Source organism: Schistocerca nitens, chromosome 1, assembly GCF_023898315.1.
Source record: "Schistocerca nitens isolate TAMUIC-IGC-003100 chromosome 1, iqSchNite1.1, whole genome shotgun sequence".
NCBI lineage: Eukaryota > Metazoa > Arthropoda > Insecta > Orthoptera > Acrididae > Schistocerca > Schistocerca nitens.
Window position 1 is genome coordinate 1,189,360,798 of NC_064614.1, and position 11,919 is coordinate 1,189,372,716.

The following is an 11,919-nucleotide window of genomic DNA, read 5'->3' on the forward strand; positions in this document are numbered from 1 at the left end:
TCGAATTCGTATCTCCTCTTTCGAGGATCTGAATCTCTCGGAACAGTATAGTTCAGTCATTTCGTTCCTTTTCCCAAGACTGCAATCTTCTCTAGGTCTCCTCCAAAGGTAAGTATGTGGGTCTGAAACCTGATCCAGTACAAAAATATTCATAATTTCATTTCTAGCTTTATCAAGTGCACACCCACCTGCTAGTGAAAATTAACGCGCAATTTCAATGTCTGTTCATGTGTTTCCAACAATCGCAACAGGTGTCGTTATTTCTGGCCAAACACGCACACATCTTACTGTTCATGAGTAAGCAACTGATACTTAAGCTATATTCGTGGATGCACGGTAGGTGTGCAGTTCGATTGTCGCTTAGGCACAAAAGTTTGTATCCTTATTTTAGATTGTGTGTAGTCAACAACGATATGTGTGGCGCTCTATTCCCAGTGAGCGCTGAACTCTTCGTCATATTATTTCAGTTCGTCGTGTCATTTGATGTTCATACATATTCTCAACTAGCTGCTCGTGAATAACTTTAATTTTTAATGTCATTTTGTGTTAAATAGTTCAAATGGTTCAAATGGCTCTGAGCACTATGGGACTTAACTTCTAAGGTCATCAGTCCCCTAGAACTTAGAACTACTTAAACCTAACTAACCTAAGGACATCACTCACATCCATGCCCGAGGCAGGATTCGAACCTGCGACCGTAGCGGTCACGCAGTTCCAGACTGAAGCGCCTAGAACCGCACGGCCACACCGGCCGGCTCCCACCATCTGGTATCAATGCATTACCCTATCATCCATTATATATAATCATTTTCATAGTACACTTGATACTATAGATGAGTAGGACACAAGACAGGACATAGATAATGTCCGTTTGACGTCAACAGTGTGTAACATTTTACTTTTTTTGAATAGGACAATGTTCCTCTCCAATAATTTTTAGATTAGTTACAATAAGCTTACACTGCAAGAGAATTCGCTTGTATTTTTCAATATGTGGTCTGTTGTCGGTTTGAAGGCCTTCCATAACATCGGCAACGTAGTGCAACTCCACCGAGGGCTGTCTGGAGTAGGGTGGAGATAGCAATGTGAATGTTGCGAGCTGTCGAAGACGTTCTTCATATTCCTAATGCGATTAGGACATCGTATACTCTTGACGACGTTTAGCACCTGTGCAGTCAGTCACCCAATTTCAGAATTCATTTTGAGTAATCCTGCTAAATTTCCAAAATATTGTCTTTTTATATTGATGAGTAATATGGATAGTCGTCACGTTCTTGTGCCGTCTACAACGCAAATTTAATGTTACTATCCTAGGAACTAACCTGCAATACGTTTTGTATTTCATAATCGGAACTATCTGCATTAATCGTCATCAGAGCAATGTCAGGGAACAGAATGCAGCAGTGCCTTGCTACCTACTTGAGGACCTGCTTGAGTCGTTTTCTAAGGAAAGGGTAGTTGCTGGTTCACATTATATTACACTAGCGAGAAGTACCGACTTTTCCTTTTCTCTGCAAACATCCAGAACTAAATGCAGTAACTAAATGCTAAGAATATATTTGCATTGTGCCAACTCAAAGATCAATAGATATGGATACAGATATAGATACAGATTTTTATATTTAAAGCCATTCTCGTTCTGCGTTGGAATAAACATCATTCATTATTTGCTTGTTCTTGTTACGATTGTTATTGTCATTCTCTCACTCGCAAGAGTTTTCACATTCCTATTTGGTATCGATGCACATGAAGAGTGGCTATGAAAGAAGGGAATACTGAATGTTACGTCCTGATGATGCCAATATTTATAAAGAAGTGCTATCCAAAAAAAGTTGCACAAATATTTAGGCAGATCATGATAAGATTTCAAAGTGGTACAAATATTGACAATTCGCTTTAAATATTACAAAACATAGAATATTGCTCTGTGACTATGAAGACAGTGAACCTGTACAAATGTCCTGTGTAAAAATTTATAGGAACGTGAAATGAAATGATCAGCAGAATACACTCTTTTACTTCAGCTCCTCGTGATCTACGCTACAGGAGAAGTGAGATACATAAAGTTGACAGTGTGAGGACAGACCTGGTAGCACAACTGTGCAACTACACAGTGTTACCAGATAAAATGGTGCTGCGGAATCGACAGTGTAGTACGGACTTTGCCACAGTAGCAGACAGCTGGTAATTTAGGACCATGACCGTGGATTACACTTTGGTCAGTGCTGGTTAGAGTGCTGCAACTGTAAATGGAAGGCTTTGTTTGATAGTCTTATGCTGATGCTGTCTCAATAAATTATGCCATTGGATACAAAGCGGTTTAGTTTTGAGACCTAACCCATGAGGGGGGGAAGGCACAGTGGTCTGCTTCAGGAATACCAAGCAATAAAACACAAAAAACAACCCAGGAAGGGAGACATGCATTTGGAATCTGTTCATCGTTACGGGGTCAAACAAGAGGGTAACATTACTGAAACAATGATCGGGCTACTTAGTATATAATAGAGCATACAGATTTCAAGGAGGAAACGTATGAAGACGCAGACTTCCTCGTTATCAATATGTGCGGCATATCTTTCGTGTTAACGAAAGTAAATTCCCGCTTTACCTCTTCTTACGTGTCAAATGAAATGAATGCCATGAGGAATAGAATATTTGTTGACTGCGTCTCTTCTTGCTTCCATCCTTACCAACATATTTCTTCATTCTCGTGGTAATCATGACATTCTATGTGTATGATGCAAAAGATCGCAAGTGGACAAATTCGACATCGAGGTGCAAAGCGTTATATTCAATTCGAATAAGCTTCCGGTGTATTTTTACTTCGTTTGTATTTTTAGATGATTGTGAACGTTACGGAAAATTATCTCACATGCTTTATGTTGAATGAGAAACATTGAATGATCCGTTTTGCTTTCCCTACGTTGAAATGATATAATGTCGGCGTCAACAGCCTTCTTCCACGCCGGAAGCTGAAACTTGTATCATTCTGGATTAATGATAATTGAATGTCTCATATGTATACAAAGCCCACAAGGCGACGTCAGAAACCATCAGGGGAGAACGCCGCATAAAAACCAAACGTGCGCGCGCGTCTCCACTCTGAAGAACCGTATCGGAGAATCACGGCAAGCATTTCGCTGAAGAGCTGCCTCGTCAGAGAGCCTAGAAATGGCAGCGTCGTAGCAAGTATTTGTCAACACTCTGATAGTGCATTTACTTCTGGGTGTAGGTCGGCGTTACCTCGTTAAATTCACTTGACATTCGTTTTCCACATCGAAGACTCGTACGATATAATCCACTGCAAGATGACACAATTAGAAAGTATATTTAATTTCTGGACTCCAAGAACGGCGTTCTTCACATAAGTAACACCTGTTTGTGTGTGCATTCGGGAGGACGACGGTGCAATCCCGCGCCCGGCCATCCTGATTTAGGTTTTCAATGATTTCCCTAAATCGCTTCAGGCAAATGCCGGGATGGTTCCTTAGGAAGGGCACGGCCGATTTCCTTCCCCATCCTTCCCTAATCCGAGCTTGTGCTCCGTCTCTAATGACATCGTTGTCGACGGGACGTTAAAACAGTAATCTCCACCTCCTCTGTTCGTGTGTTTAAGGTTGCGTTTTGAGGCTCAGGCAACATCCCAGTGACTATATTCCGCCTCTGGCCGCCAGTGTGTCGTTAGCTCAGAGGTTCCCTTGTGCGTTGCAGTGCTTGTACTATAAGACATAGCAGTTCGAATCACGGTAGAAGCCACTGACTACAACCTTTTATTTTCCATTTTAATTAATGGAGTTGCAAACTGCTAGTAAAAATTTCTTATGCGAAATCTGAAGAATGCCTTTAAACATCAATCTTCGTCCGATTTCGACTTAGTAAATTAAGTTAATATCATGGATTTCTGCTTCGCAAATTCCAAGGTGCTTCACTGTAAAGTAGACTCTGAAAAGATTCAAACCGACTGTCAACGATATAAATTTGAGCTTTGTTCATCATATAGGTCTAACATGTCAGAAGTTGTTTATGAAGTGCACATTTTCATTAATGTAGCTCCCTTCTTCTAAATTTTTGCAATAGCATTTAACTGTAGACGTTTTCTAACACCGGCGTTAGCAATTCCTTTCCGTTCTCTGAAACCTTCAAAACGACAAATTTTTCTGGTTTAAATCTGATGACCTTAACTATCACTTCCGATCAACAATAAATACTTCATGAAGCCATACATGGAACTCCAAATGTGCAGTGTTCCTGCACAGCTACAAAGCATGCATTGCAAGGTATTCACACAGTTTATCGCATAGACTTACCATAAGGAATGAAACAAGAACTGTAATACACTTTACACCACAGACGCTCACTCTGGCTTGACGAAAACATCCAAACATTGACCAAAAGTTGCACAAATAATTGAGTTTGAAAGGAAAAGAAACGAGGTATGAAGCATTTATAAATTCATCGAATGTAGTGAGGTGGTTTAATTTCGTCCCAGTCTATAAAATTAATTTCGGGCCATACTCAGCTCTTGCCGATTAATGTAATATAATACCCGCCTACTAATCAGGGCGTCTGTCTCCGTTGCTTTTGAGCGTGAATGGAAATTGTAGAAATTTTCTGTGGAGCAACATTTAATAATAAAGCGTTTTAAATCATCAAAAGCGATGAGCGGTAGCAGGCGCTTGCGATAACGAACGGGGGAGAGCAGCGCCGCTGCTGTCGCCACGGCCGCTGCCAGTAGCCAGCAAATGGATCCCGGAACTTTGCCGCATACGGCGTCCAGAGGAGGACAGTCTGCAGGAAATCTGCCGCAAAATCGTTACTGGATAAAATTTTGATATCGGTGTGTCACAAAGCGAAAAAGATTGAATCTGCGCTACCATTACATTCACGTCTTCAGCATTCAGACAGAAGAGGCTATAAAAATATTTTATGGCAGCTGCCCTCGATCCAGTGACATTATGAACAGAAACAACGCACGCTACCGCTAGACCACAGGCGTAATCAGCCTAGAGTTTCTCTATCATGGGACAAGTTTTCCTCCAGGAAGTGCCACAGTCTACAGTGTTGCCAGATTGTGCAGATAACCGGACTTAGAGAATTAGCGAGTTGGCCAGTTTTTTTGTCCCATGTCGCGATCGGCGCGGACTTAGCCTCTGAAGCGGCCGGCCGCCGGTCAAGTTTTATGTCAAAGAGTGTACAATGTGTCAGTTTGGGAGGATTCGGTCCTGTTACCTGTTTACCTACCTGGTTTCGGGATGATTCGAGGCTGCGTCCAAAGCCACTCCACTCGAAAAACAAGAACACGATATTTATCCTGGTAATAGGGTGCAGCTCAATAAATATTTGGGAACGTAAAAGTTCGGTAGAGGCCTTGAGTTTACAACGGAACTGTAATGCAGGCAGTGTAGCTCCTTTAATAAGGTGTGTTTAACCATGTTTCAAAGCATCGTTCACTGGAAATGCTGTACTTTTATTTTAGAACATACAGACCTCGATCATGACATGAATTTAATGTACATCTCTTGACAGTAACAGGAACCGGCCAAGAGAACAGTAAATTTTTAGGTGGAACTGGTTGCTGAGCCTTGTTCTTACCACTAAAACATCGTCCACAATTATTTTACACTATTAAAAGACGTCTAATGCCAAAGCTCGGCATATTCATCGGTCTGGATGTTATCGTCGTCGACAAGGTGAAGTCGCTTTCTTTTCTTTTAAGTTGTAGTGTGCAACACTTAATTCCTTGTGTTAACACGAATCACGCTCCCGAATTTTTAAGTCAACGCTTCGAATTAAAAAGTGGGCCAGTGACAAAATAAATACGTGATTTGATCTGTTACTGATGTGTGGGCATAAACCTACCACAGAAAATTATGTAATTTTGAAATTAATATTTTAACAGCGAAAAGGGTTTTACATTTAAATTAGCTGGGAGAAAGAATGCTGTTCACGATGACGTCACAGTGCCAGACAGTAGCAGAGCGGATTGGTTATTCCCAAATTTTTTATTTCTATAAATTTCCCTGGCGACAGTAACGTGCCGATGACATAAAAATAACGCCCAGGTCTGCGCGAACGAGTTCGAATCTCTTGTGGGCGCGCCCATGTCACAGTCTCAAGCGCACTCATCCATAGGATGCTAACCCCTAATCTTACTCGCTGCATAATGTTCGTTACTTCCATGTTCTGTGGATCATTGGTACGATAAATCGTAATGACGTGCAACGAGTCATTTTACATTCACATTACACATTCATTAGTAAATATGCCTGCAAGCTGACTCTTTACAAGAGTTGCTTTATTAATGCAGATATGAATTAGTAATTCATACCCACCATCTTTTATGTATTTTTAATAGAAATTTTTGTACGGAATAGAATTTATCAAGGATAAATTTTTCAGTTTGTTCTCAAATTGTATTTTGCTGTGTGTTAGGTACTTCATGTTACTCGGTAAGTGATCATAAAGTGGCAGCATTGTGCTAAAGACAATCTTAACGCGGAATAATGAAAGTCATTTTTTATTCAGATATTATACGAGGGCGTGCAGAAAACTAATACCTCAGAATTTTTCATTCTGTTCTGAATATCGGTTGAGGTACTCGTCGAATTTTCCGCTTCGTCGATGCAAGTTGCAACCGTCTGCCGCTAGAGGGCTCCGAATTGTAGCGCGTAACATGGCGGCGTGTAACGTAACAATGGCAGTGCGTGAGAGGAAAGCGCGGTTTCGAGGAGTTCGTCCACACGTGGGGCATCCTCTCCTTCACCATGACAGTGCCAGAACACGCACACGAGCGCTTCAACATCTACAACAAGCTGATGTCTTGGATTCGCTGTCTGATGTCTGATCGCTTTGAGAAAGAGAACGGTGTCCCCCAGGGCAGTGTTTTAAGCGTTACCCTCTTTGCCATAGCCATCAACAGTATAACGTCTACAGTGAGGAGTCCAGTACAGTGCTCCTTATTTGTGGACGACTTTGCTGTTTTCTGTTCCTCCTCCAGTGTTGCAATCGTGAGCCGTCAGTTGCAGCTAACAGTGCGGCGGTTAGAGGAGTGGGCTGCAAAGACGGGTTTTCGGTTTTCTGCCGATAAGTGCGTTTGTGTTCATTTTAATCGTCCTCGCCATCTTTTTACTTTGCCTGCCTTGCATATGGGGGATACTGTCCTACATTTTAGAGACACAGTGCGGTTTCTGGGCCTAATTTTTGACTCCAGGTTGTCATGGCTGCCACACCTACGTGACTTGAAAGCCAGAACCCTGAAGGCACTGAACATCCTCAAGTGCCTCAGCCACAGGTCTTGGGGCGCGGACAGGGCGCGTCTCCTACAGTTTTATGGAGCTTTTGTGCGTTCACGGCTGGACTATGGGTGCACAGTATATGGGTCAGCGAGGCCATCTTATTTGCGGATCCTTGACGCTGTTCACCATGCTGGGATCCGACTGGCCACGGGTGCTTATCGGACCAGTCCCGTACCCAGCCTCTGTGCTGAATCTGGCGAACCGCCACTTACCATACGGCGGCAGCTCCTGCTGGTGCGCCAGGCTTGTAAGTTTCTTGCAGCTCCCAGATCGCCTGCTCACCATCTTGTTGCCCATCCACCTCTGGACCGCCTTTTTTCCCGCCGTACCCGGGCTACGTTGCCGTTTGGGATCCGTGTGCAACGTGTACTAGAGTCCCTCGGTGTGGACTCTGTACAACCCCAAATCCAAGGTTTTAACCGCCTGCCACCCTGGTTACTGAAGAGGCCCGGAGTGATTTTAGATTTATTGCAGTACAAGAGAGATTGCACTCCTGCCACCGTTTTTAATGCAGCATTTTCTGCCATTTTATCTGAGCACCACGACTATGTAGCTGTTTTTACGGATGGGTCGAAACAAGGGGATTCTGTTGGTTGCTCAGTTGTTTTTCCATATCGTGTCCTCCAGGTCCGACTGCCTCAGACTTTTACTGTCTTTGATGCAGAATTGTTTGCGATCTTGCGGGCACTGGAGCACATGAGACATTCTTCCTCTCCTAAATTTCTTGTCTGTTCCGATTCACTCAGTGCCCTTCACTCATTGCAACGTTTGTATCCGGCAGACAAAATTGTCCAGACCATCCAGGATGCCCTCCTCCGACTACAGCGACTGGGGAAAGTTGTAGCTTTCTGCTGGGTTCCGGGGCATGTTGGCATTGCTGGGAATGAAAGGGCAGATCTCGCAGCCAAGGAGGCGTGTCTCGCCCCACAAGTATCTCAGTGTGCTATCCCCTTGCACGCACTCACCTCGCTGTTAAGCTCACGGGTCATGCGTCGGTGGGAGGATGAGTGGCTGGAAGTGACTGACAATAAGCTCCGTATAGTCAAGCCCACAACGTGTGTGTGGTGTACTTCCTTTCAGCCCCATCGACGGGACGAGATTCTCCTCACTCGGCTTCGAATAGGCCACAGCCCTATGACGCACGGCTTCCTGCTCCGGCGAGAGGACCCTCCAATGTGTGGTGCTTGTGGCGTCCAGGTCACTGTGCGCCACGTTTTATTGGATTGCGTTTTATTTTCTGACCAGCGGGTCGCGGCTGACTTGCCAGCGGACCTGCCGTCTCTTTTAGGCAACACTCGGACAAATGTAGTTAAAGTTTTAAAGTTCTGTGCCCTGTCAAATGTTTTTACAAAGATTTTAGGGAGAGGATTTTAATTTGCTCACTGTGTGACAAGCTCACCCATATTTTATGTAAGTGGCCAGCCAATGACAATTTCCTGTGTCATTCTTGTTGCTATGTTTCCCCTTTCCTTAGGTTTTACTTTCTTATGTAGCATTTTCCTTGAGTGTGTGCTTTAGTTTTCTTAGGTCTGTCCACATTCGTTCCTTTTAATGTGTGTCAGGGCGCTGATGACCTCGATGTTGAGCGCCCATAAGCCCCAACACACCACCACCACCACCATCTTGGATTCACTGTTCTCGATCTTCCCGAGTTGGCCCCATGCGATTTCCACAAGTTTCCAAAACTTAAATCACAACTTCGAGGACTTCACTTTGACAGTGATGAAGCGGTGCAAGCAGAGGTGAGGTAGAGGCTGCGTCGACGAAGTCAAACATTCTACAGTGACAGTTTGAACAAACTGGTCTCTTGTTGGAAGAAGTGAAAATGTTCAAATGTGTGTGAAGTCCTATGGGACTCAACTGCTAAGGTCATCAGTCCCTAAGCTTACACACTACTTAACCTAAATTATCCTAAGGACAAACACACACAGCCATGCCCGAGGCAGAACTCGAACCTCCGCCGGGACCAGCCGCACAGTCCATGACTGCAGCACCTAAGACCGCTCGGCTAATCCCGCGCGGCGGGAGAGGTGAGATCGTAATTAGGGTGACTATGTTGAGAAATAAATATGTAGACATGAAGAATAAAGATATGGAATGTTAATAAAGTTTGTTTTATTGAAAAAGCTGTAAGGGTCGGAGGCATTGTTTTTCAGCAAACCCTAGTAATAATGGACAACGTTGTTCCTTCTGAACTGTACTCTTATTTACTACAAACTTCATGAGGGAATAAAAATACTGTGAGGAAGTAGTCAAATTCGTATGAGGCATTCAAGCAATTATTCTTTTTGCACTCAATACGTAAGTGGACGGGAAAAGGCCACAGTATAACTGATACAATGGAACGTACCCTCTGCCATCCACTTCACAGAGGTTTGCAGAGTATAGATGTAAAGGCAAATTATTCTCTATGTTATGAATGGATGATTGCTGATACCTTTTTTTTTTTTTTTTTTTTTTTTTGCGAAAGCTTATCTTCACACTTTGTTTTGAATACATTGCTTACTTAATAGGGCGTACATACAAAAAAGGAATGTCAAAATGTTTCTATTCTGTTGTCTACCGTGTGAGCTGTTCCTGCAGAGACGGCAACTACATTACAGTACGCATCACCTGATTTTTAAATACTTCGTCATGTGTCGGGAGTTCAGTGGGGGACGGAGCAGCAGAGAGGTCGCTGAAGGAGCTGGCGATATATGCACTGCCCGATGTAAGGATGTGGTCGCGAGAGTGCACGACCACGTCGAGTTCCAGATTCGGCGAGTTTAAGTTGAATGGATCGTTATATTCGAGTAGTGCAACTTGTGTGTGTGGCCGTCTCTCGAAAAGACCTCATGCCATCCAGTTTTTTTTTTCTTTATTGAATTTCAATTCCCCCCGAAGGGGGCGGGCTGGCAGCAGCTTACTACGCCGCTCTTCAGCCTACAGAATTTGTGTTAAAAAGATGAAGATAAGAAAAAAAAAAACAACAGTTGGCGAGAAAATCGGTGACTGAAAGGTAAAATGGCAGAAAATTCGAGAACTTAAAACATAAAACACAGGGTTGATGATACAAGAAGCAGAAAAATAGCAGACAGACAGGTAAAAAAACACGGCGACAGTCTGGTTTCTGTTCGCAAAATATAAAATGCACACCCAGCGACAGCATGATTTCTGTTCGCATCACTGTGGAAAGACGCACAACACTGAACACTCACTTAAATACGGCACTAAAAAGTGGGCACAAACATGACATACCACAGCCGAGAGCGGGTGGGGGGGGAAACAGGACAGAAGACGGAGAAATAAAAAAAAGGGGGGGGGAAGGAGAAGAAAAGGGAAGGGTGGGAGGGGGGAAAGAAGCCAGTGGAGAATGAGGACCCATAAGAGGGGTGGGGGGTGCTGAGCAGACGGGCCAGGGAGTGGGGAAGGCAGAGGAGGGGAATGCAAAAGGACTCGGGGGGGGGGGAGAAGGGACCTAGGGGGAGGATGGGCGGGGAGAAAACACAGGAGGGCAGGGGGGGAGGAAGAGGGAGCCCAGGGAAAGGACGGAGGAAAGGAGGGGGAGTGAGGATCAGAGTTGATAGGAAGGATAAATGGAGGGAGAGAGGGCATCATCCGGGAGGGGGAGTTGACGGAAGCCACCTTGGGAAAGGAGATGGAGGGTGTAGAGATGGAGGGTAGGGGGGACACAACGGTGAAGACGTGGCAGGGGACGGGGATGGGAGAGGAGAGGAGCAACCAGGGGGTGAGGGGGTTCAAGACGGCGGGAGGTGTAGAGGATGCGGATATGTTCGAGGAATAGGAGGAGATGGGGGAAAGGAATGAGATCATAGAGGATCCGCGTGGGGGACGGGAGGCGGATACGGAAGGCGAGGCGGAGTGCATGACGCTCAAGGATCTGGAGGGACTGATAGAATTTGGGGGGGGGCAGATATCCAGGCAGGACTGGCATAACAGAGGATGGGACGGATTAAGGATTTGTAGGTGTGGAGGATGGTAGAGGGGTGCAACCCCCATGTCCGGCCAGAGAGGAGTTTGAGGAGTCGGAGGCGGTTGCGGGCTTTGGATTGGATGGAGCGGAGATGAGGTATCCAGGTGAGGTGACGGTCAATGGTGAGGCCAAGGTAGGTGAGGGTGGGGGCGAGGCGGACAGGACGTGCGCAGACAGTAAGGGAGAAATCCAGGAGCCGGAAGGAGCGAGTGGTACGACCTACGATGATTGCCTGGGTCTTGGAAGGATTGAGTTTCAGGAGCCACTGGTTACACCATGCAGCAAAAAGGTCAAGGTGATTCTGGAGAAGGCGTTGGGACCGTTGGAGCGTAGGAGCGAGGGCGAGGAATGCGGTGTCATCAGCATATTGCAAGAGGTGTACTGGAGGGGGGGGTTGGGGCATATCTGCCGTGTACAGGAGGTAGAGGAGAGGGGAGAGGACAGAGCCCTGGGGCGCCATCCAGTTGTCGGTTGGCTGTTTTATACTCTGACGTTTCCCTTGCCTAACTTGATTGGCAACTACCGATGGTTGGTCATTCGGTCGGTCGTCTCAGTGGACGACCTGTATCTGGTCTTTCGACCGTTTCTGTGTTCTTAGCGTTCATGTCTACGTGCATTTCGTCTTGATGCTGTATAGTGACTGTTTTAGCA